The following is a 26,334-nucleotide window of genomic DNA, read 5'->3' as shown; positions in this document are numbered from 1 at the left end:
AATTACATGACAGGACTTGTTTCCTCATAATTTGCCAGCATTTAATGTTGCTACTTTTAAGTTTGCCACGGTTAAAAAAAAAACAAAAAAAAAAAAGACATGTTAGCATTTTATTTTATTTCATTTTGTTTTAATTAATTACTTTTTTGGACATCTTAGCATTTTAATTTGCTTTTCCCCAGATGCCTGTGTGATGTTCTTTCTTTTCAAATTAGACCTGCCTCTTCCCTTCTGCAGATGCCTTTTCACATCCATACTCCTCTTTCCTGTAGCATTATTAGCTATGCTTATTTATTTAAAAGCCGCTTTGTAGTAGTCTTTTGTTGTTAAGTGTGTTACAGATGTTGTCTCCTAATGTGCACCCCTGATTCAATTCTAGTATTTAAATGGAAAACTTTTAATATCTAGAGGGTACTAAGTTCTCTTCATTCTTCTTTTGCCTTTTTCCTTGAGGAGTTTCTTTGGTAATTGCTACACATCAATTCTTCCAAATGAATTTGGAATTATTAGTTTTTAAAACAAGGAGGAAAAATACTGTCATGGGACTGTGATTGGGATTTCTCTAAGTCTTATTTAGAAAGAATTAACATTTTTATGGTATTGAATTTTTCCATCCATGATGTATGTGTATGGGTTTCATTTTGTCTGTGTAGGGGTCATTTGGTTTTCTAGTGTCCTTCAAGAAAGTTTTTTCTGCTTTGGTTTTGCTTGGTCTCGTGTCTTCCTCCACCCCCAACCCCCCAATTTATTCTTTCTATTTTATACCATTTATTCCTTTGAATGGCACTTTTTCTCTTATTTCTGTTGAAGTCTGGTTATTGTAGTTCTGTAGGAAAGTTACTAAATTTTAAGTGCTTATTTTATATCCTACCAGCTTGATGATTACTTTTACTGGCTGTTAATATTTCCCAGTTAATTTTTTTGTGCTTTCCAGATGAAAGTTCATTATCTGTAAGTAATGCTGTTGTTGTCTTTACTTTCCCAACCTCTTAATCTTACATATTTTCCCCGTATTTTTACCTTGGCTGAACCCTGCGGTACAATATTCAGTCGCTGGACTGTGTTCATCCTTATCTTTATTTTTTTTATTTTATTTATTTATTTATTTATTTATTTTTTATTTATTTTTGGGACAGAGAGAGACAGAGCATGAACGGGGGAGGGGCAGAGAGAGAGGGAGACACAGAATCGGAAACAGGCTCCAGGCTCCGAGCCATCAGCCCAGAGCCTGACGCGGGGCTCGAACTCACGGACCGCGAGATCGTGACCTGGCTGAAGTCGGACGCTTAACCGACTGTGCCACCCAGGCGCCCCCATCCTTATCTTTATTTGACTTTGATGAATGCTTTTAATATTTTGCCAGTAATTATCAAGTTCAGGGAGTTTCCTTCCATTTCATCGTATTAGGAATTTGTTGCTGTCTTTTGATCAGGAATAGGTGTTAAAATTTGTCAAATGCTTTTTTCTGATACAGCTGACCCTTCAACAATGTGGGGATTAGGGATGTTGACCCCAACATGGTAGAAAATCTGTGTATGACTTTTGACTCCCTCAGAACTTAGCTACAGTAGCTTACTGTTGACCGGAAGCCTTACTGGTAGCATAGTCGATTAACACATAGTCAGTATGTTACATATATATTCTCACAACAAAGTAGTAATACTTTAATAATAATATTCCTAATATTACTGTAATAATAATATTCTTAGAATAAAGTAAGTTAGAGGAAATGAAATGTTATTAAGGAAATCGTAAGGAGGAGAAATTACATTTACGGTACTGTACTGTATTTATTGAAAAGAACCTATGTATAAGTGGACCAGCACAGTTCAAAACTGCTGTGTAAGGATCACCTTTAAGTGGTATATATTAGAATTTATCTCATATATCATGTAATAATACAATTTATAATGCTCTACTGGCCTTGTATGACTAGAATAAGCCCTACCTGGTCGTTGTGGTTAGTGGTTATAGTGGTTTTTGATATACACTGCTGGGTTCCATTTTTATATGTTTTGCTATCATCATAAATGAGATTGATCTTCTGCTTCTTTTTTTGTGTGTCATCCTTTTCTGGTTTGATATCAAGGTTGTTGAACTTCACAGAACGACCTTAGCTTTTCTGTGCTGTACAGGGAAGTCCTCTGTTATTTCAAAGGTTAGTGGAACTTGACCGTGTAATATCTTTCTGGGGTCTTGTGTGGTTTTGTTATTGTTTACTTGGATGTTTGTTTGTTTTTGGAGCTAAGTTTTAGGATATATTTGTGTATTGTGTGTGTTTGTTTTTCATCCCGTGCTGCTGTCACCGGCGGCTCTCCTGTGCTGCTCTCTCCAGCTTGGGCCTCGTGGTCAGATCCCAGGTCTCCCGAGGCAGACCATGGACTTGGTTTCCATGTTGGTCAGAGAGCACGGTCTTGGAGGTGGAAGCCGACCCTGTCTTTAACTTTATGTGTATGCTAGGAGGAGTGGCTGAGGCTGGGCCAGTTGTGAATATCACCTTGATGTTTCTTCCAAGCCTCTTTCCATTTTATTAATTTTGAAATTAGAATTTTTCTGGGACTTTTAAAATGAAGACTGGTTCCTGTTTTTGCAGTGGCATTTTCTTCTCAGTGACTGACCGTAGCTGTGGCATTTCCGTTTTGGATTCTCATCCAGTCTATATTTTTCTGTCCCATGAGTTCCCCAGTATTTATGAGTGATGGTTCTTGTTAGAACATTACACTGGACATGACATTTTAAGTTGTCTTTTGTGGTGGCTTAATGAGATTTTGAGGGGCAGATGGAAGCTAAGTGTTTTGATCTAATCTACTCATTTAATATATTAAACCAGGGCAGGCAGACTTAAAGGTACAGATAATATCTTAGGTTTTGCAGAGCCATGATGGTTTCTTTCACAGCTGCTCAACTTTTTTTTTTTTCCCCCCAGAGACTGTTTTTCTAGAGCAGTTTTAGGTTCACGTCAAAATCGAGGGGAAGGTACAGAGATTTCTCTCATACTCCCTGCCACCACATACCCACGGCCTCCCCTGTTGTCAGCATCCCTCGCCGATACGGTACATTCATGACAGCTCGTGAGCCTCTGCTGATACGTCCTAATCATCCAGAGTTCACAGTTCATATGAGGGTTCACCGGTGTTGTCCAGTCTGTGGGTTTGGACGCATCCATCATGACGTGGATCCGGCATTCTGGTGTCACACAGAGTACGTCTGGCGGCCTAACGCTTCTCTGTGCTCAGTGCGTTCTCCCCTCTCTCCTCTCCGACAACCTGTTCTTCCGTCACTTCCAGAATGTCATATCGTTGGAATCCTACGGCACGTAGCCTTTTGAAACGGGCTTCTTTCACTTAGTAAGACATATTAAAGTTTTCTCCCTTTTTATGCCTTGCTATCTTATGTGCTTCTAGTGCCGAACAGTATTCCATTGTCTGGATGGGCCACAGTTGATTTGTCCATTTACTTACTGAAGGACGGCTTGGTTGTTTCCAAGTTTTGACAGTTATGAATAAAGCTGCTGCAGACATGTATGTATCGGTTTTTGTGTGGACGTAGGTCTTCTAGGAAGATACCAAGGAGCATAAATGCTGAATCCCACGGCAGGAGTGTTTAGTTTCGTATAAAAACCTTCCTGACTCTCTTCCCAAGTGGGTGTGCTGTGATGCGTCCCCAGCGGCAGTGGCTGAGAGTTTCCGCTGCTCTGTATCCTTGTCAGCATTTGGTGTTACCGGTGTTCCATATTTTGGCCATTCTGACAGGTTTGTAGTATTATCTCGTTGTTTTAATTTGTATTTCTGTGATGACATATGATGCGGAACATCTTTTCACATGCTTATTTCCTATCTGTATACCTATGGTGAGGTGTCAAGATTTTAGCCCAGTTTCCGATTGAGTTGTTTGTATTTCTTTTCTTTTCTTTCTTTCTTTTTTTAATGTTTGTTTCTGAGAGAGAGAGAAGGAGAGAGAGAAAGAGAGAGAGGGAGGGAGGGGCAGAGAGAGAGGGAGATACACAAGCAGGCTCCACGCCCCGAGCTGCCAGCATAGAGCCTGATGCGGGGCTCGAACCCAGGAACCGTGACCGTGAGATCATGACCTGAGCCGAAGTCGGATGCTTAACCGACTGAGCCACCCAGTTTGTATTTCTTATTTTTGTTTACAAAAATGCATAGTTTGTATTTCTTATTTTGTTTGTATTTCTTATAGCTTAGTTTAAGAGTTCTTTGTACGTTAGATAATAGTTCTTTATCGGATATCAGAATATTTTGTAAATATTTTCACCCAGCTTGTAGTTTGTATTCTTTTTCTCCTGACATTTTTTTGTAGAGCCTAAGTTTTTCACTTTAATAAAGTCCATCTTATTTTTTCTTTCATGGATTGTGCTTTGGTGTTATACCTAAAAAGTAGTTGGCCATACCCAAGGTCATCTAGCTTTTCTCCTGTGTTATCTTCTAGGAATTTTATAATTTTGTGCTTTACAGTTAGATCTGTGATCCATTTTGCACTAACATTTGTGAAGGGCGTAAGGCCTGTCTGTCTAGATTCCTACTTTTGCATGAAGATGTTACTATTTCAGCACCATTTGTGGAAATTTATTTGTGTTCCAATGTATTGCCTTTTTCCCTTTATTGAAGATTGGTTAATTTTTGGGTGGCTGTGTCTGGGCTTTCTGTTCTGTTCCTTGATCCATTTGTCTGTTCTTTTGACAGTAACCGCATTGTCTTGATTATTGTAGCTTTATAGTAAGTCTAGACATTGGGTAGTGTCAGTCCCACAACTTTATTTTTCTCCTTCAATATTGTGTTGGCTATTTTGGGTCTTTTGCCTCTTTATATAAACTTTAGAATCAGTTTGTTGATAGGGACAAAATAACATGTGGGGATTTTGATTGGGATTGCATTGAATGTGTACATTGAATTGGGGAAAACTGACATCTTCACAGTATTGAGTCTTTATATCCATGAACATGGACTATCTCTCCATTTAGTTACTTGATTTCATACATTAGTTTTATAGTTTTTCTCACAGAGATCTTACACATATTTTGTTGGGTTTATACCTACAAGTATTTTATTTTGGGGCATGTTAGTGTAAGTGGTATTGTGTTTTTAATTTCAAATTCCACTTGTTCATTGTTGGTATATGGAATAGTGATTCACTTTTGTATGTTTACCCTGTGTCCTGCAACCTTGGTATAATCGTGTATTTGTTTCGGGAATTTTTTTGTTAATTCTTTCATATCTCCTGCATGGTAGACAGTCATATCATTTGCAAGCAAAAACAGTTTTATGTTTTCTTTCCCAATCTGTATTACCTTTTATTTCCTTTTTTTTGTTTGTTTGTTTAATAACATTTGTAAGGACTTTTAACATGATGTTGAAAAGAACAAGTGAGAAGACACATCCTTGCCTCGTACTAGGCACTCAACTTTTACATGTGCTGAAACAGCCACAGACGAAATGTAAACAAATGTGTTTCTCTGTTCCAGTAAAATTATATTTACTGTGAAATTTAAATTTTGTATAGTTTCCGTGTGTTATAAAACAATATATTTAATTTGTTTCTTTTTTTCCCCAGCTGTTTAAAAGTATACAAACCATATTAGCTTACAGGTTTTACTAAAACAGTCACTGGGTCTGATTTCCTTCCTTCTCTTCCTCCCTTCCTTCTTTCCATTTATTCATCTGGTCATCCATCTCAGATGGCTTTTTCTTCTTTATTTCTCCTGTTTTTTGGAATTAATTCTAGTCTTCCACTGTTGTTTATATTTAAGAAGTCTACTGACTTGCAGTTCTGATTTGGACAACTCCCTTCATGTTTGGCTCAGGCCTTTTTGGTTTTCGCATTTTGGAGATTTGAAGGTTTTAAGGTCTTTGTATCCTTTGCTAGAGAGTGTGAAGTATTATTCAGAGAGCAGGAATGGAGCCATAAGACTTACAAATGAGTTGGAGGATGGAGAATGGAGTAAGAAAAATAAACAAAACAAAAACTGAAACAAAGTTCATCAAATCCTAACAAAGTGTAAAGAGGATAGAAGAGGCACAACCTCAGGACAAATTAAGATGATGAAATAAGTCCAGTAATTACCATTGATGCCAGTTGACTAAACTTGTTGTTAAAAACATAGATGTTCAGATTTGATTAAGAAACTTAATTCAACTGTATATTATTAATAGTAGCCACATCTGTTGTAGCGTTTTTCAAAAACCATTACTAGTAAGAGACAGCATGTTAAGTTTAAGGTTAAGTTTTTCATAAGACTAAACTTATAGCTTCCTGAAAAAAAAAATGAAAAATATACAAATAAAATTATATTAGATATATACAGGATAGATTGGCAAATCCTTCATCATTGTGGATGAGTTCAGTCCCATCTGTCCCAATTAATCATGAGATAGACAGAAGATAAAAATAAAGATTTGAACAATGTATCAAGTTGATTTAATAGACTCTTAACCCTAAATTGGAGAATATGCATGCTTCTCATCAACATATGAAACATTTACAAGAATGGATCATGTGTTGGACCCTAAAATCTCTGTTAAATTTCAGAAGTTTAATATATAGAGACCATGTTCTCTGTTCAAAATGCAGTTAACTTAGAAATAAAAATACACATAATATAGATATTTAAAAACCATATATTGGTAAATTTAAAAAGGACTGTTAAGTCACTCATGACTCAAAGAAGGAAGAATTATGGGAAAAAATACTAAGACTGAATGAATATAAAATTGCTGTATGCCCAAATTTCTGAGATTTGATTAAAGTAATAGTTTGAGGGGGAATTCATAACCTTAATGCCTATGTTAGCAAGGGGAAACCGCTGGCCATAAGTAGCTGAGCATTACCGTAAAAAGTTCTGTGTCCAAACAGAGTAGAAGGAAGGCAGTGAAATGAGGATCTGAGATCAGGGGGATCGAACTGCAGTTGCAGAAGGGAGAATCTGCAAGGGGCAAAGGACACTCAATAGTAGGTGTTACAGGTGAGAGGAGGGTTGTGGTTGCAGGTATAGCAGAGATTATAAAGCTTATAAGAAAATACTATGAGAATCTTTATGTCAATAAATGTGAAATTTCTGTCTCAAGAAGTAGTCACATTCTGGAGTAGTCCAGTAAGGACTGAGTAGTAGTTGAATGTTTCTTCGCCGAGGAAGTGCCAGGCCCAGCTTTTACGTGTTAAATGATTTGCTTGCAGATGTTTGCCCCAGCCTGTAAGGAACAGATCATTTCAGTTTTATGCAGACGCCTCCACACAACAGTACAGCGAGAGTTTATTCCTAAACTCATGATTTCTGATTAGCGTGACCTTCGTATGTAAACAGAAACAATAGAGGAAAGGAGAGGGGCCAGTCTTGCGTATCAGGAACATGGATGAAATCGGTAGGTTAAAAAAAGAAAAAAAAAAAAAAAGACCAAGTTGGATTTTCCCAAGAATACAAGGTGGGAGGAGGTTCTCATTTGAAAATATTAAATTTCATTTGTGACGTTAGCCAGTTAAAATAAAATGATGTTTTTCCTCAACATATTGATGAAAAGAATTTGAGAGATGTCAAGTCTGTTCTTAGAAGGAGGTCAAGGCAGACTAGAAATAGAAGGGAACTTCCTTAGCTTGATGAAAGGTGCCTGTTTTTTAGTAGTAAAAAGTAAAAGTAGTCTCCAAAAGCCAGGAAAACGACAAAAGACCCACTGTCACCAGCTTTGTTCAACAGTGTTCTGAAAATCCTGGCCTGTGTGGAAAGGCAGGAAATGGAAATAAAATAGTGACACAGAGAAGAAAGATAACAACACTGCCTGTCTCACGTGGTATGATGGTCTCCATTGAAAATGTAAAAGGATCAACAAATTATTAGGAATAATGAGTGTCTCAAGATAGCCAAATGTAAGATCCATATTTAAAAATAATCAGTTACACTTCTTTACAGCAGTAGCATCCAGGAAGCGTCAGTCAAGAAAATATACTATTACAACAGGAACAAAAATGGATTTAGCAATGTACACAAGCCATAGGGAAAAATTATGAAACTTCTCCTAAGACATTAAATAAATTAAATGGAGACTCATTATCTCCTAGAATAGGAGGATTCAGTATTAAGAAGATGATTCCATTGTTTTTTTAATGTTTATTTTTGAGAGAGAGAGGAGAGCACGAGAGTGAGTGGGAGAGGGTCAGAGAAAGAGGGAGACACAGAATCGGAAGCAGGCCCTGGGCTCTGGGCTGTCAGCACAGAGCCTGACACAGGGCTCAAACTCGTGAATCGTGAATTCATGGCCTGAGCCAGAGTCAGACACTTAACCTACCGAGCCACCCCGGGCGCCCCAAGATGATTCTCACAAGTGATTCAATATACGGATGCAAAGTAATTACCTTTACATTCCTAGCATTAATTTTGTGAGGAACCTGATGAGCGTAATGAGGCCCCAGAATAGCCCAACATTCCTCAAGAAGAAAGTGAGGGTCCTTGCTTCATCAGCACTCAAGACCTTGTTTAAAGATTTGTAAATTAAGATGGCATGTTTCTGGCTTTGGGATAGACAAATGGACCCCGGAGCGACTACAGAAGGCCATGGATAAATAGGGGAACTGCCACAGGAGAGAGCAGGTGTTCACTGGGGACGGCAAAGACTCGACTACATGCATGGAGGAAGATGAACTTTTATGATCTTGATGGAGTGAAAAAATTTGTCAAACATATAATACAGCCCATAAAAGGAAAGGTGTATAAATTCCACCTTATTAAGCTTAAGAAAATTTGTTCATTAAAAGGTGCTGTAAAGAAAGTAGAAAAGGCGTTAAGGGGGAAAAAATACTTGAAACATATAACTGCCCAAGGAGGGGTGTGTGTGTGTGTGTGTGTGTGTGTGTGTGTGTGTGTGTGTGTGTGTATGTATAATCAGCACATGAGCGCGTGCATGCGGCCTGGGAGTCTGTAAGACAACACAACAGAGAATCATGTTTCACACGTCTGTCAGATAAGCCACATATTCTTACGCCTGACCTTACAGACAGTTAGGGAGGAAGTGGGTCACTGAGCAGATTTACTCACTAATGAGAGTACAAAGTGATGTGACTGTTCAGGAAAACAATTTGGTATTGTCTTACAAAGTTGAATATTCACTTCCCATAAGACTTGATAGTTCACTTTTTTAGGAGGCATTTACCTAGAGGGTAAGCCTTTAACACTGTTTTTACTAGACCCATAGTAAGAAACACACACACAGTTTAGCCCAGTGAACGCATAGGGTGGGCATCAAAGGTTCATGAAATAGTCACCTTCCTTTGTGCACTGTATTTGGATATTATACTATTTTATTTTTAAAAATACCTGATTTTGACCCAATGAATGGATTACTAGTTGGAGTTTGAAACTACACTAGTCTATAGGCATTTTGCATATATGTCCTAGGGAAGCTTATACCAAGATATAAGAAAAAGACTGTTTATAGTAGCATATGGTTAATAATAAAAAGCTGAAGACAGCCAAATTTCAGGGGTAGGAGAATGGATGAATGTTTTGGTATATTTGTGCAGTTGTACTGTAGATAGCATTGAGCGTACATGAATCACTTCCATGTGTAACAACACGGATGAGTCTTTGAAACAATGAATTAGAACAATGTAATCTATTTTTTATGAAACTAAAAGCGTAGAAAACAGCATGTAGTTTAGAAATGTGTGTGTACTGAAATCACATACCCACACAGTACAAATATGAGAATGATAAACATAAGAGTTCATGGTAGTGATTACCTCTGGGTTTGGGAAGGCAGGTTGAAGAGTAGGTGAGAACACCTGGCCAGTAGGGTGTTAGTGCTGATCTAGTTCTTACTTTGGTGATTTTAAGGCAGTTTTTATTATTATGCTTCATTGTGTGTGTATGCTACATACATTCTTTGTATTTACCAAATTAGAGCAAACAGTTCTTAAAATCTTCCTCTATCTTGAATCCTGCAAACATTTCTAATGGTATTTCTCAAATAATTTTCGGCGTTTCCCTCCTTGATTCTTATTTTTAATAAAGCGAGGCCAGAATTCCAGATTCTTAGAAAATAACTCCCACTTTTAAGGGTTTTCAAGGGAAAGGAGAAGAAGACGACCCTTTGAATGTCAGACAACCTTGGTTTTGGACCAGATTCCTCACATAGGCCTCCAGCTTTCTGGCTGGCCCCTCTCCACTAGGTCCCCTGACATAGCTGATTTTCTGTGGAGCAGGGTTTCCAGGGGTGATTGTTTCCATGGGAGGAGTGGTCTTGTCTGCTGGAGGTGAGTGGATGCGGTGGGTGAGGACCCTGCATTGCACTCACGGGGCTTTTGTAGAGACTCTGGGTGATGGTTAAGATCCCAGGGATTACTTGTGAGCTGGTTGTCACAGCCGCTGTGGCGTCATCAGTAACCGTACGGATCAGTGTGTTTCGTGGCTGTCCCGTACCACTTTGCCCTCCTGCCCCCGTTACGTGTGCATTTTCCACCCCTGGGGGATCTTTCTCTGGGGTCTCGAGGGTCATGGAGTTTCTTCCTGGCCCTGGTGACTACTGTTGACTACTGTGCTCTGCTTGTTTTTAATGAAAGAGTCGGTAAGGGACTGACTTACAGGTACTGAACTCACGGGAAAGCTGTTCTGTGTTATTAAACTAGAGATCAGAAAGAAGTTCTGTATTTTATTCTGAGTCACTAAGGGCCTTACTTGACTGTTCTAGCTTCTTAGAAAGCCTCTTCTTAAAAAGTAATTCCAAAATCCTAGAACAAATTTAGTTCTGTTGCTCTTTTCAGACAAAAAAAAAAGGTCTTATGGCTCTTTTTGAGACGTTTTGTTCTAAAGAAACGGCGAGTTCTCAGACATTGTTCCAGGCCCCCTCCCCTTTTCAGGTGTGGGGTGCCTAAGGTTGACAGCGGTAACGGCTTATTTTGAAATCTTAGGCCTGAGCAAGTTATCACAGATGCACAGACATGAGATTATTTGCATCTACTAAAAGCTGCCGTTCCTTAACTTACACCTCCTGGCCGTGTTCACTCGTGACAGTGCTCCTGCCACGGTTGGGACTCCTGCCGTGCAAATTAGGGATACGGAGTGTGGGGAGCAGAGGTGTTCATTCCCTCCTGGTGGCCAGTCTTGTCCCATTAGGTGCTATTTTGTGAAGAGCTAGAAAACGTTTTGGAATTCTCTCTCAAGTGGAAACTGCGGGCAAGCCTATGTACTTCTCGAGTTGAGGCCTCAAAGAATTGCCATCTGATGATAAAAAGGTGTTTAAAATAGGTTTTCACCAGAATTTTAAATTACAGAACCTGGTGTGATACACATTTTTTGTAAATGGTACTCCATAGTAATTGTTTAAAATGCCAGGCATTTCCAGCTTTCTTATCCTTTTTTTCTGATGAAATAAAATTGCAAAAGCTTTAATTTAGTTATGTAAATGCAGAGCTGAATCTGCATTGAAATATAGGTAATTATGGTAAAAGGGACATAAATAAATGAAAATGTATCCATTTAACAAACATCTCTTTTTTAAAGACTTTATAATACTATAAAGTGTTATAGAAGGAAATAGTTTAATTTTGCAAGTTTTCCAATTCTCTGATTAGCTTTTTTCCATGTGATTGAAAGCCTACTGTTCAAATGCACTTTTCTATCAGAAAAGTCTGTCAATTCAGGTCACATGCATAGAAGATATTTTTGTACAACAGAAGAGCAGAATTCTGTATGAAAACACTTATGTAAACTTCATGGGATGAACTTCTTCTCAAGTAGTGCTTCTCATTTATTTTACTTTCCTTAGCATGTTTTTGAAGTTCAGAATTGAGGCACACCTGAGTTTTAGCGTTGACTCAACGCATTACAAAATAAGTCACTAGTAATTAAAAAGAAAAAAAGAACCCATCATAGGATGGTAGAAGTGCACTCGTACCAGATTTTTATCTTGGCTGCCCTTTGGCAGAGGCTTGTTACTAGAACCAAACTCTTCCCACCCCAGCCCGGCTGATTTTGTACAAGAGAATATTTTTCCCCCGAGAGAGCGAGTGAGAGAGAACGCGCAAGCAGGTGGAGAGGGCGGGAATCGTAAGCAGGCTTTGTGCTCAGTGTGCGGAGCCCGACGCAGGGCTTGATCTCATGACCTGAGCTGAAATCAAGAGGCGGACGCTTAGCTGACTGAGCCCCCGGGTGCTCGAGAGGACTCCTTGATGTTTTGGTAACCGGGTGATCTTTCTGCCATCTTAATCTTAAGCTGGAAGCACCTTATATCTCATCGTATAAACTTGCTCTTACGATGATGTCAGAACATCGGCTCAGCTTAACATTTTCCCAAGGACATTGTCGTAAGATGTTAATTTTGTCGCAACAGAGTCAAGTTTATGTGTTACCAATATGTGGTGAGCTTCTGTGAATAGTTTTGATCTCAGTTTATGGAGGCGTACGGTTTGGAAATCTCTTGAGGTCGAGGCAGAAGATGTGAATTCTAATCTTTCTTTAACCGTCCGGTACTTTCCGTGGCCCCTTCCCGCTGTGAGAACACAGTGGGTTTTTCTCCATCTGTATACCTGGTATCTTGCTTGGCAGCTGGCTGGTGGGTCCATGATTGGAAAGGGAAAGTGACTGGGGTCCATTGGTGTAGACAGGAGAACCTTCCTGTCTCCTCCACAGTGGGTCCTCTAGAATCCCTTTCTGTTGGTCTCTATTCCGGATCCCAAGAATCATGCCCGCCCTGGCCTGGGTTTCTCTCGTCTCCCGGTTCACATTGCTCGTAGGATCTGACCGAGGGTGATAGAGCTGACTCTATTTGTTTTACTGTGATTCATCAGATAGGAGAACTGCCCCTTTGCTTGACGGCTGTGGGAGGGGTAACTCAGGAGTCCCAGTGTGAAGCGTGAGGGTTGGTGCCTAGTGGACCTCCAAGTGGTGCGGTCGAGCAGGCAGCTAGATAGGAGTTTGCAGTCGGGGCACGTGTTCTAGGCTTGCGACATAAATTGGGGAGTGCTCAGGACACTCACCTTACATGAATGAAGCCTTGACGCCGGGCGAGGCCCTGACGGAGTTACTGCAGAGAGAAGCGTCTGAAGCCCTGTGATGTGTCAACACCGGGATGAAAAAGAACCAGAAAGGAGACTCCGAGAGATCCGCCAGGGTAGGGAGGTAGGAAGAAAACAGCGTTCCGAAAGCCCGGTGAAGAAAGTCTTTCACGAAACAGGCCTCGATCACGCGCTGCTGACCTGTCCGGGAGGGTGAGTGGAGAGAACGGACGACTGCATTTTGCAGCACAGCCGTCGCCAGCGTCGTTGACGAGGGCCCCTGTGGAGAGGCGTGTTGGGGCTGCCGGCAGCCGCTTCCTGGGCTGGCCCAGGACGAAAGGGATCCATTCCTTGGACAATTGTGAAAGGCCCCCTATCTTACTGTTGGGCTTTTTGGTGTAGGTCCGTCTAGAGAAAACTAGTTATCTGGAACTTAACTTGGTTATGGATAAAAACTTCCCATAATTTGATTTCTTAAAAAAAAACAACAACTATCAATGATAGTGTTTGGGAAATTTTTTCTCAAAAGTAGTATATAGCTTTCTGTGAAGCATAGTGGCTGATTTATCATGGCTTCATAATACTCTCTGAGGTCAGATGCAGAGCCTTTAAATATGAATAACATTTTATGAGAAGTTAAAGTGTTGTATTTGTCACTTCATGCATTTAATTGTTCTGTTCTTGTTAATTACATAACCCATTACCCTAAGGCCTGTGCTCTGTAAAGGTATAAATAAATACCTGTAAAGGTATACATAAATCCAGTTGTAACTCCCTAGCGTCCCATTTTAAGATGGAGAGATTGAGTAATGAATGCAAACGGGTATGCATAAATTCCAGATATGTTCCTTTTAAGCTTTGCATTTGATTTAGAAGCATCTGATACTTACAAAAAAATCCAGAGGTGATTGATTTTTTAAAAAATGTTTATTTCTGTGGCGTGTGTGTGTGTGTGTGTGAGAGAGAGAGAGAGAGAGAGAGAGGGAGCGCGCGTGAGCATGAGCAGGGAGGGGCAGAGAGAGAGGAAAAGAGAGGATCCCAAGCAGGCTTCATGCTCAGCACAGAGCCCGATGTGGGGCTTGATCTCACAACCTTGAAATCACGACCTGAGCTGAAGTCAAGAGTCAAACACTCAACAGACTGAGCCACCCAGGTGCCCCATTGATTGATTTTTTTTGTTAGAGTTTGGTAATTTACCATCATTTGACAGTTCAGAGCTTTTTCAAATACTTAATTTGTGTTTTACTTGATCTGAAATAAAGCTTATTTTGAAAATAATTAGTGCCGCAATGAGTTATCATATATAATTTGAAAGATTATGCACTTAGTGTATATTTTTGCTGTCCCCTGATTATTTGACTTTTATTTAATTACTTATTTATTTTAAATGCTTATTTTTGAGAGAGAGAGAGCAGAGAGGGGCAGAGAGAGAGAGAGAGAAGGGGGGGGGGATCCTAAGCAGGCTCCAGGCTCTGTGCTGGCAGCACAGAGCCCCACGCGGGGACCCAAACTCACAAAGCGTGAGATCATGACCTGAGCCGAAGTCGGACATTTAACTGACTGAGCCACTCAGGTGCCCTTGACTTTTATTTTAGGTGTGTTAAGAATTGTTTAGTAAAGAACATTTTTAAAGTTTGCAGAATTACTTGTCAGTCTGCCCGGTTGACCCGAGATGTGTGTGTTCATTATGCTTTTTTCCTTTGTTTGAAGTCAAGGAGATTTAAAAAAAAATTTTTTTAATGTTTTTTAAAAAATTTATTTTTGAAGGAGAGAGAGAGATAGAGCATGAACGGGGGAGGAGCAGAGAGAAAGGGAGACACAGTATTCAAAGCAGGCCCCAGGCTCTGAGCTGTCAGCATAGAGCCCGATGCAGGGCTCAAACTCACGAACTGTGAGATCATGACCTGAGCTGAAGTCGGACGCACAACCGACTGAGTCACCCAGGCGCCCCAAGGAGATTTTTGAAATAAGGAGTTAATTTTGTTAAATTGGATGCAATCTAGCTGTAGTTTACATTCCCCCCCCCCCCCCAGTTTGATGTAATAACTAGAAATTGAAAGTGCAAAATTACGGTACGCGGAGGACTGACAGCACGCTCTAGTTGAATGTACTTAGTTTTCCAAATGGTAACTTCCAGATCTCACTTTCCAGTTTCTTTATCCTTTGGCCAGGAATGATGGAAAACAGTAAAATGAGACAGTATCCAGGAGCCTGTTGTTTTTCCTCAGAAGTGCTAACATCCCCCGCCTATTGTGTCATAGTTTCAAATAGAGCTGCACTTCCCTTTGCAACTTAGGATCTCTGTCCTTTTGTCTGTGGGATTTTACTGCCTTTGCTGACTTTCACTGGGTGTTAATCATGTTATGATTTTGGATGGTCGTGTGGAAACTATACTGTTTTGCTAAATATAGCCAAAGAAATGCGCTTATCAACCAAGCTCTGTCACTTTAAAATATTACCCTGGAATATTCTAGAATTTTGCAAGACCAAAAAGGGAAATCACTTCAATTCTTTTTTGGCTTTTTTATGTTTGTTAGCTTTTAATTCCATGAGGAGTATCTGAATGTGTGTTTAATGTGAAAATTTGGAACTTTTTAAAGCAGCTTTCCTCCATTATCTTTCTGTCCACCCAGGTTATTATTGCTAATTCCCTGACTTAATATTTTCATTAATATTTAATTGTTTTAATATTTTTAGACCTTTTCTTGGCCCTTGCGTGAATATATATTTGTATACGTGCATTGATACATACATTATATGCAAGTATATATGCGAAAATAACCACATAAACAAGTTTTCTATTTTTTAATTTTATTTTTGGAAATTAATAATTTCCTAGGAATTCATCCATTTCATCGAGACTTTGAAATGCATTGGTATAATGTCATTCATAACATTCTCTTACTGCTTAATTATCTGAAGAGTCAACGGTGATTGTCCTCTTTTCTCCTGGCTTTGCTTACTGGTGTCCTCTTTCTGTTTTCTTTGGTGGGTCCCTGAAGAGCCTTAGCAGTTTTTGTGGTGCGTTTCAGAAATCTCTTTTGGGCCTTAGTAATACCCTGTATTGTTTCTGTTTTATTAACTTCCACCCTCATTTTTATTACCCTTTTTCCTTCTGGTTAGATTTGCTGCTTTCTTTTAACCTCATTAAGGTGGGTGTTGGTTTCCCACATTTTCTGCCATGGAGGCACGTATCAGACGTTCTCACTGCACCCGTACGCACCCTCTTCCACCTGGCCACCTGCCTGTTCCTCCTCACCCCTCTCTGAATGGTGTCCTGTCACCACACACAGGCTCACTGATTTTTCCTAAGCTGTACCTAACTCGGTGCACACATTGAGGCTTTTTTATTTCATTTAAATACTTTTCGGTTCTTTTAGAAATTATTAAGTCCCTCTTTATAGTTCACAGTGTCATGCTTGGCTTCATGTCTTGATACGAGAATCAGTGTTTGAAGATTGTGGATCTCAATTTTGGATGGGTATTTTCTTATGGTTTCTTTCTACTGGTTCTTACCACATCTTGTATCCTTCTTTTCCTTCCCTTCCCCTTCCCCTTCCCCTTCCCCTTCCCCTTCCCCTTCCCCTTCCCCTTCCCCTTCCCCTTCCCCTTTTGTTTCTTTCCTTTCTTTGATGTTTGTTTTGAGAGAGAATGTGAGCTGGGGGAGGGGCAGAGAGGGAGAGAGAATCCCAAGCAGGCCCTGCACTATCAGCACAGAGCCTGATAGGAGATCGTGACCTGAGCCAAAACCAAGAGACGGAAGCTCACCCCACTGAGCCACCCAGGTGTCCCCTGTCTTGTTTCCTTGGTTATCCGTTGGCTGAGTGGTAGAGATTGTATTTGAAAAATTCTGGGAATATTTGGAGTCTAGTTTTCTCCAATGTGGAATTTTTTATCACTGCACTTTAAAAAATTGTTTTCTTGTATTATTCGCTGGAGACATGCCATAATGCATATAATTATTTTTTTCTGATGGGCATTTAGGTAGTTTTTCGTTTTTTTACTATGACAAACAGCAGTGCAGAAAGTATACGTATCATTATGGGATCTGAGGGAGCTTTAATAAATAGAAATCCTCCTTCTCTCTAAGGTTTGAAATAAATTGAAAAATAAAATGTAGAAAAAGGGGCAAACTATTCCCTTAATTACTGATGTGAGCTCAGTTGAAGTTTGTGGCCTTAGATCTGTTGATGAGGGGATTGGCCTGTTTGGATCTGCCACGTTGGGTGGGCGTCGCCGTCACAGCTAGGCTGGGTGGGCGCCGGCTGCCTCCTGCACCAGTTGGCCCAGCACCCACATTGCACAACACTGCAAAGCAGGGTGCTTTGCACGTAGGCATATGGAGGAGAACCCGTGTTCTGGGAAAGAAGAAGGAGCTGAGCTAAGGATAAGCCCATTTCGTATTTTTAACATTCATCCACTTGAATAAATAAAAAATTTGTTGGGGTAGAAGGAATTGGGGGCCAGAGTTACAGGGGCATGGGACCCGCTTCTGCCATGCTGTACATAGGTAGCACCTGGGGGAGGAGGAGAACGTCTGTACCGCCCTCTGCACTGGACACGCTCCGTCGGGAAAGTGGCCTCGTCGGAGGGTTGCCTGTACAGGTGGGTGGCGGGAGCCTGTGCTTCTGCTGGGTAGATCCTCACTGGGGCCCCACTCTCTGCTGAGCTCCTAAGTGGGAAAGAGAGTGTGCCTTCGGGCCATCTTTATTTTCTATCCCCGGCTAGCTAGTATTTTTGTTGTAATTTTCTAGTTCAGTTACTACATAATGGTCGGAGAATGGCTGTAATATTTGTGCTGTTTTGAATTTGTCTATTGCGTTTGTGCTTCGCGACGCTGCCGTGTTGGTGCGTAGATACTTTATTGCTCCTAGATCTTTGTTGTGGCCTCCTCCTTCATCAAGTTTACACAGTGCTGCTTCTTTGCCCATTTAAAATGCTGCCTTTGCTTAGTAAGATTATGAGATGTTTTCTTTGTACTTGACTCGGAGATTTACCATACGTGTCCTTCAAATTAAAAATAAATTATTTTTTCTCTTTTGCTTTAGATGTTTCTCTAGTGTTCTGCTTATAATTGGGTTTTGCTCTGTGATCCGTTTGGAGTCTTTTCCTTACTAGTTGATCACATCTTCTTTAAATGTATTGATATGTTTGGTGTTTATGTCTGTCATGATTTTTTATGCCTTCTGATTTTGGTGGCTTTACGTTTAAAAATCATACTAAATATGCTGTGTAGTTTTTGTTTGTTTTTTGTTCTATTTGTGGGTTTATTCTAATAATGGGAAAGGGTTGTTTTTTGGACCACCTGGTTATTTTTATTATAACTTTACATAGCGTACTCGATCCTTTCCTTTGGAAAGTTCTGTTGACGTCTTGCTATGAGCAGTTCCAGAACTGGTATATTTCCAGTTTAAATTCCTCCCTCCCCATTGCCCTGAACAACATATTCATGGGTGTGTCTCCTCAGGCAAGGGAAAGGAGGAAAAGCAAACTGTTGGGATTATATCAAAACAAAAAGCTTTTGCACAGCAAAGGAAATCATTGACAAAACAAAAAGGCAACCTAGTGAATGGGTGGGCATATTTGCAATTGATATGTCTGATATGGAGTTAATATCCAAAATATATGAATAACTTCTGTGACCCAACACCAGAAAAGCAATCTGATTAGAAAATGGGCAGAAGATCTGAATAGACAGTGTTCCGAAGAAGACACCCAGATGGTCAACAGATGCCCAAAAGATGCTCCACACCGCTCAGCATCAGGGAAATGCCGATCAAAGCACCATGAGATGTCACTGCACACGTGTCAGAACGGCTGGTATGAAAGAGGCAAGAAGTAATGGGTTTTGGTCAGGATGTGGTGAAAAATCCTTGTGCACTGTTGGCGGGATTATAAATTAGTGCAGCCAGTATGGAAAACAGCGTGGAGGTTCCTCAAAAAGTTGAAAACAGAACTACCGTGTGATCCAGCAGTCCCCCTACTGGGTATTTACCCAGAGAAAACAGAAACATGAATATATCTGCCGCCCTGTTTGTTGCAACATTATTCACACCAGCCAAGACGTGGAAACAACCCAATTGTCCATCAGTAGATGGATGGATAAAGAAGATGTGGTGTGTATATGCCATGTGCCCCCCCCCCCCCCCCCCGCCGCCCCGCACACAGACACACACGAATATTACTCAGCCATAGAAAAGAAGGAGGTCTTGGCGTTTGCAACAACATGAATAGACATGCAGGCTGTGATGCTAAGTGAGATAAGTCAGACGGAGAAAGATAAATGCCGTACGATTTCACTTATATGTGGAATCTAAAAAATCAAATGAACAAACAAAAAACTGGATGCTCAAATACAGGTATTTAAATATTAAATACGAGAATAAACTGAGGTTGTTGGAGGGTGGGAGTGGGTAAAATAGATGAAGGGATCAAGAGGTACAAGCTTTGGGTTGTGAGTGAGTCGTGGATTTGAAGCGTACAGCATAGGGAATGGTAGTAGCGCGATAACGTCGTGTGGTGACAGATGGTGAGAGCACTTAGCGGGTGAGCACTGAGTGACGGACAGGGTCGTCGAAGTGCTGTGTTGTATACCTGAAGCCAATATAACATGGCGTGCCAGTTGTATTTCGATTAAGACAAAATTCTTCCCTTTTACTTTTCTCATCATGTTTCTTAGTGTTTTCTTTATAATTTTAAATTGACTCGTATCCATGTTACCTGATTTGTCAAATTTGAAGTATCTCCATATAAATATAAATACGAATAATTGACCCCTGTTTATAAAAGATCAGGAAACTAGTATACTTTCTTGCATTGGATTTATCATTTTCGTATTGTTCACGTCCTAGATTTTTAACAAAGAGGTCTCTTGAGGAATACCTAACGTATAGTAAGTTGCACGTGTTAACACGTACAGTGTGTTGACTCTGACCTGTGGAAACATCACCACAAATCAAGATGGTGAACAGGCCATCACCCCCAGAAGTTTCTTCATGGCCTCCAGTGATCCCTTTCTCCTGCCCCTGCCCCTTCCCTGCCTGTCCCCACATAACTACTGAGCTGTTTTCCATCACTAGAGACTAGTTTCCATTTGCAGACGTTTTCATAAATGGAGCACAGGATGTATTAATTTGCCAGTTGTCTTTCAGCGTATTTTTGGAGTCATCGATGTTTCGCACGGGTCAGTCAGTAGTTGGTTCCTTTTTATTGCCTCGCCGGTGGATGTACCACATACAGCTGCTAGACGTCTGTGTGTAAGCCTTTACCGCCTTTACTGTTACGAGTCTTACCCGAAGAGTTTGGTTGTCAGTGCTTCCTCCGTCCACGTAGGGGTCGGCGGGCCATCCTGCGGGATGGTGAGCTGGTGAGGCTCCCTGTGGGTTAGCTGGGCATCCAGAGCTCCGCTTGTGGCTCTCGTTAACGGCGCAACTGCTGGTCGGGTAGTTGTGGGCTGGGACCTGGGCTTCTCCATTTCCACAGGCTTCCAGGGGATGCTAATGCTGTTGGGCCACACTGCTTTGCAAAGCAAGGACACAGGGCCTGAGACTTTGCGAAGCAAGGCAGGAATGGCGTATTTTTTCCTACCAGGTGAATGTGGACTACTTCTAGAGAGGTTTTCATCAGAAATTGAAAATACTACATTTGTCAGGCAACATTTCACGTGCCGAGAAGTCTTTCTTTTCTTTTCCATCGCAGTGAACACCCGGAGTAGCGGTGGACAGTGGAGGTTCCCGTCCGGTTATGTTGAGTACAATCTTCCAGACGGGGCTGGCGGGGAGTGTGGGGGCCTTGACCTTGCTGCTCTCTCTTCTCTGTGTTGCCCCGGGGCGGCTTTATTTGATTGGGAATTTGGGGAGGGACGGGTGATCTGGTGCTGGCCTTCTCTGATAACCTGCAGTCAGGCTCTCGGGACGGTCCGGGTCGGAGGTTTGCAGGGAAGTCTCAGGTCAGAGTCCTGCTCCAGCCAGCTGACCGTTGCCTTGCACCCCGTGCCCTTGGTTGCCTTGGTCGGGCTGCGTGGACTGCACGTTGCTCTAGGGCTCCCGGAGTTCACAGGGCTCCGAGCAGTGTGCTGCTCAGACTTCGCCGGGGTGTCGGCATTTCCCTTCCTTCAGCTTCATGGTCCCCGGGTCCTTGAGGAAGGACGGAAGGTGGCCTCGCAGTGCAGAATCCTTCCCCACGGGCTCGGGGTGCAGGCCGTGAGAACTGGTGAAGGGCAAGTGCCTGGAGTCAGGCCATCTGTGCTCCAGCGGTGGCCGTTCCCCGCAAGTAACGGCAGTTCCTCTGCCCCATGTCCCCGTTGGTGGTGAGGGTCATAACGGTTCTGATGTCATGAGGCTGGCCGGAGGCCTCAGTAATATTTGTCGGGTGATCAAGACAGTGCCTGCATGGAGTAAGCACTTTCTCGCACCTGCTAGATCTGTAGGTAGCTAGATGGGAATTGATGAAGGCAGGTACATAAGAGGTTGGCCTAGAAGCATCCAGGATCTTCCCTTAGATTGTACAGCGAGCGCTCCCTGACGCCCGGGCACGGTGGCTCCCATGTACAGGCCTCCCCCCCCCCCCCCGCCCCCCTCCCACCGTGGGGCACACAGGCCCAGCACCTGCAGGCTTGGGCAGGAGCGGTTTTGTGTCTGTGGTTCCTTGGAAATGTGATGATGGGAACGGGGGAGGGCACTTTTGGCTGAAGGTGAAAGTTTTAGTTGGAGTTAGTGATAGTAGGAATTTATTATAATTTTCAGTTAACCTTGACTTTATTTTTAATTTTTTTTTGGAATGATTTCAATGAAGTCAGATTTCATGTATATTATGTGGGCATTTCTTTTGAAATATTTGATGTCTCTGTTTTATATAAGAACCATATTTAAAAATTGTGACTGACGCTAGCATTTTCCCTTGATAATCGGATTATTTTTTTCTGGAAACATCTGGAAATTTCCGTCACCTGTGCTATCTCTCTCAGAGCTGAAAGTAGGCCTTCGCTGCTCCTTCCCCTCATTTGTGGTCTCCCGACTCGAGTGGCCCCCGTCATTGGGCGTCCTCCTGCAGGCCACTGAGGTAGGCCAGAGCCTTCCTGGGCACCTCCTTTATTTTTCTCTTAAAATATCAGAGCTTTAATTGTTTGCTTTAATTACATTTTTAGGAGCATTTCAAAGGATTGCTATCTTCTTTGTCACACCTGGCCCGTTTCCTGTACTGAACTCAAAATAGTGTCTGAGCCTGTGGGTTGTGCCACGTCGGGTCACGGGGTCTCGCCTTTGCGGTTGGCCGGGGCCTCCGCTCCTGGCCGTCCGGCGTCGTCCAGACACACACTGCCGTCACACGCTGCCATTGCCGTACTGCTCAGTTCTGTGAGGTGGGGAGTTGGGCCTTCTGCAGTGTCTCGGCGAGTCCGCTGAGATCGTGAAGTGCTCCCAAGCAGAGAAAGTACTGGATGTAAAAACAAGCGTATGAGGTAACCGTGAAACTAGTGTGCGCTTGGGGATGACTCATCTTTTCCTGAAGAAAATTTGCTAAGAGAAACGTCTCTCAGGGAAAGATTAGGATTATGTAAAATTGAAGATTTTTTTTTAAATTTAATTAAAAAAAGTTTTTTTAATTGAAGTGTAGTTGACACACTAGAACTTCAGAATTTATAATCTTGTCAAATGGTTGAAATTCAGTTACTCATCGAAAGCTAATTAAGCTGTTCTGCTTGAATAATTCTTTAGTGGGAAAGATTTTATAGACTGCTTTATATAATGCTAGTTTATGTTGATCAGCCTTTGAAAGTAGCAGGTAATTTACCTGTTTAATGATTTGAGTGTGCTAATACTCTATTTTCCTTGTTCTTGTTTTGCATAAGGACCTGACGTTTCCTGTCATTTTATCTTATATATTTCACATAAGATGTGATGTTCAAAACTTATAGCCCCTTGAGAAAATTTCTGAGGTTTTTAACTATCAAATTCGAAAATAATTTGCATTGCATCCAAAGAGTATAAGCATGTAGGGAAAGTGTTTATTGTCTACCTTCAGAATTAAGAATACATGCGCACGAGACTCATTTCAGCGCCCCCTGCCCCCCCTCCCCCCCCCCCCCCCACCCCGATCCACAATCAGCACATTTATTTATTCCTCCTTAGTTCTTACCTGTTACTCCAGGTCAGGAGGAACCAGAAACCTGCCTGTTGCTCCGCCCTCTCCCCCATCATTTTATTTTCTCAACATAATGTTTATGGCACCTCTTACAACGCGAGGGAGGGTATATTGACTAATCCGTTTCGTTTGTGTCTTTACCTGCATTACCTCTTTTTTTCTTCTTAATGACATTTTATCCTTCCAAAAAAACGATAGCTTTTTAACTTTCTTTGGCTACGTGTGGTTTTTAAGGATGATCTTTCTTTGAGAATATTCACTAATAAAAACGTAGAGCAAAGCCTTGCCAAGTCTTTCCGAGGCAGCCGTCCCTGATGCGGTGTTGAGGACGTTACAGATGGCCAGGAGTCATAATCTTGCTGTATGCTTCCTGTTGTGCTTCAGGGCCTGTGAAGTTGTGTAATATTACTTTTGGAATTTGTGGGCAATTTATTCCTTCGACCCCTCTACTCAGTCTACATTTTCGGCGCACGGTTTGATGAGCAGAAAAATTCCTCTTTGCATATGAATCTGTTCCTAATTTGGGAGGGTGTCTAAAGACTATGAGACAAACTCCGTTAGCTAAGAGTTGGAATTCTCAGGAACTGGAGCTCAGTAGTACGTATATTTCAGACCTGGGTTTGATTCCTTTAAACTCACCTTTGTGGTTTCTGTCTCTGACGAGTCGGCTTCCCGCAGGTGGCCGGCGAGTGCCTGTGGCATTTTCTTGTGGCCAGGAGGGGACACGGCCACTTCTTCTCTCTCCTGGTCAGGAACCTTTGCAGCTTTTCTTTTCCGTGTAGCTCCCTCGGGCTACATGTCTTCATGTTATGTCTTTAAAGTACTAAGTGAAAGAAGGGGATGAAAAAAAGCCAAGTAGGGAGACTACGGGGCGGCATGCGCTAGAGACAGAAGAGGCGGTCCCAGAGTAGAAAGAAGAATGTCATCGACCGGCATCGGTGCGACGTGAACGTCCGTTCCAGAACGGGCGGTAGGGTGGTAAGTGCTCTGATGGACAAGCGGGTACCGAGCCCTCTGGAGTGCAAAGGAAGGGGCTGTGAGCAGTGTCTGGCACGGCCCGTCGTTGTGGGCTGGGCGTTCAGGGCACAGGCCAGCTTGTCCGCAGGTATGGCTGGGACAGCTTCTGCAGGTGCTGTAAGTAGGATGGGGCCAGAACGTGGACTATGTGCCTGAGGCTGGAGAAGAGGTCGGGCTGGTGGACAGAACCTCGTTTATCGGGTGTCTTCTGTACCATGCTAATTGTTTCCTCCATTTTTATCCCGAGTGTAGAACAAATCATTGTACAGTTCTGAAGCGGGTAGCGTGACGGTGTTTGCCGTTTAGAACGATTGTACTGCAAGAAATAGGGAAGATGCACAGGAAGGGGCCAGCCAGTCGCAGGCCCAGATGTACGCCGGTGAGAAATGAGGGGACCCAGAACTCCTGCTGCAGGAAAGGGGGGGACTTGCAGATTTGTGAGCTGTGGAAAGGAAGCCTTCCGTGACGACTTCTGGGTGTCTGTCTGGGGGAAGTTGGTGGATGGAAGTAGTGCCAGGTGTGGAAGAGAATCTGGAAGAAGGATTGACAAGCTGGCTTGAACATGATAAAGCATTCAAGTGGAGATGTCCCAACAGGCAGGTGCTTACAGAGATGCAGTTGAGGCTGAAGTTTGGGTTCGAGAGGGACATCTGGCCATCATTGGTATTGTAGGTGGTGAAGGTTACGGGTGGGAAGGAGACCTCCTGGGGAGCTTCTGTTGAGAGGGAAAGAAGGCTGAGGAATAACCAGAAGGTGAAGGAAAGACAGGAAAGTTGACAGGGACTCACCAGGCAGTCGAAGAGAGGAACTCACGGAGGAGTGCCCGGCACGAATGCCTGATCATCGGAGGCGGCAGGTTTAATAGGGACCAGATAGCGCCCACTGGTTGCAGGACAGCCACACAGTGTCACTGGCAGGCAAAGCAAGAGCGGGTTTGGAGAGACTGGCAGAGGGGACTGAGGCTCTGCGGTGGGGGCGAGGGACGGTGGGGGCATCATTTACTGTCCTTCCTCGGGAAGCTGGTCCTAGAAGGACGTGAGCCGAGGCCGGAAGGAGGCCCAGGGAAAGGTTCTGATGGCAGAGACAGGAGACTGGGGAGGCGGGAGACTAGAGGAATCGAGAAATACCCGAGGCCTGTAGGAAGAAAGGATTGAGGGCCGAGTAGCAAAAACTCCGTTTGGCTTGTCGTGACTTGAGGTGACCTTGGAGCCGCTCAGATTAGCTTTCTGTTATATTCTTGATCGGTGTTTATTTGTTCGTGGGTTTTTTTTTGACAGATAAAATTAACTGGATCCTGGTTTTCCATTAAATTCATTTCCTGACTGTAGACCCTGACGTGGCTGTCTGTTTCTTTTGTCACCGAGTGTGCTGTGAAGTGCACTCTGGGGAGCACGTGTGAGTCTGGCCTGGCCTCTCACACCCTCACTTCCCCCCCGAATGCGTAGACAGGTACAGACAGGTGGAGCGCACCTGTCCCACAGCCCCGTCCGTCCCTGCGCTCCCGGGAACACTCTGGCCTTCCGTGGCAGCCTGGGAACGGGCCCCGTCCCGGCCTGGTCACCCTTTGCTCTTAAAATAAAGCCGATAAATTCCTCCATGTGTGAATAACACTCCGTGGACTTCAACAAGTTTGTGTATTTTAAAAGGAGTCAAAGAATCAACCTCTCTGACTGGAATTTCCTATTTCAGAATACCTGCGGAAGAGAGATCTTGAGGGATGGTACTCTCTGTGTGTCTATTTACTTCCTTGCTTCCTTCCTTACGTTTTATTTATTTTTAAAAACCGAGGTAGAATTGCTATATAATATCATGTAAGTTTAAGGTATGTACGTGTTGCCGTGTTTGCATGTTACGGTATGACTGTCCCTGTAGCAGCAGCCAGGACACGTGATTATTATTTCTTATTCGTCGTCAGAGCAGTAAGAGACGTACCACGTTCTGTTTATACCATAAGAAGTTTGGCCGGCCCCGCTTCACATTCCCATCGTCAGAATTAATAAGGAGTCTGCTTCGCAGAATAATTAACCAGTCAGTTTTTGAACCAGTTATGAAAGAGTTCTGTACAGAAGCCTCCTGAAAGTAATACTCGGGGCCAGAGAAAGTCTAGTTTTGAGCTCTGTGGCTGGCTGACAGCTCCCCAGCCGTGCTTCTGGGCAGGGTCTCGGAACTGAGAGCTTCTTCCGT

The 26,334-nt window shown here is 42.5% G+C and overlaps 1 protein-coding gene across 10 annotated transcripts in view; it reads left to right on the top strand.

Moving 5' to 3' along the window:
- Positions 1–26,334, top strand: part of AUH (AU RNA binding methylglutaconyl-CoA hydratase) — a 350,235-nt gene that overhangs the window by 37,021 nt on the left and 286,880 nt on the right. The gene's annotated exons all lie outside the window — the stretch shown is intronic.

Source organism: Panthera onca, chromosome D4 (assembly GCF_046562875.1).
Source record: "Panthera onca isolate mPanOnc1 chromosome D4, mPanOnc1 haplotype 2, whole genome shotgun sequence".
Taxonomy (NCBI): Eukaryota; Metazoa; Chordata; class Mammalia; order Carnivora; family Felidae; genus Panthera; species Panthera onca.
This window is presented reverse-complemented; position numbering and strand designations above follow the sequence as displayed.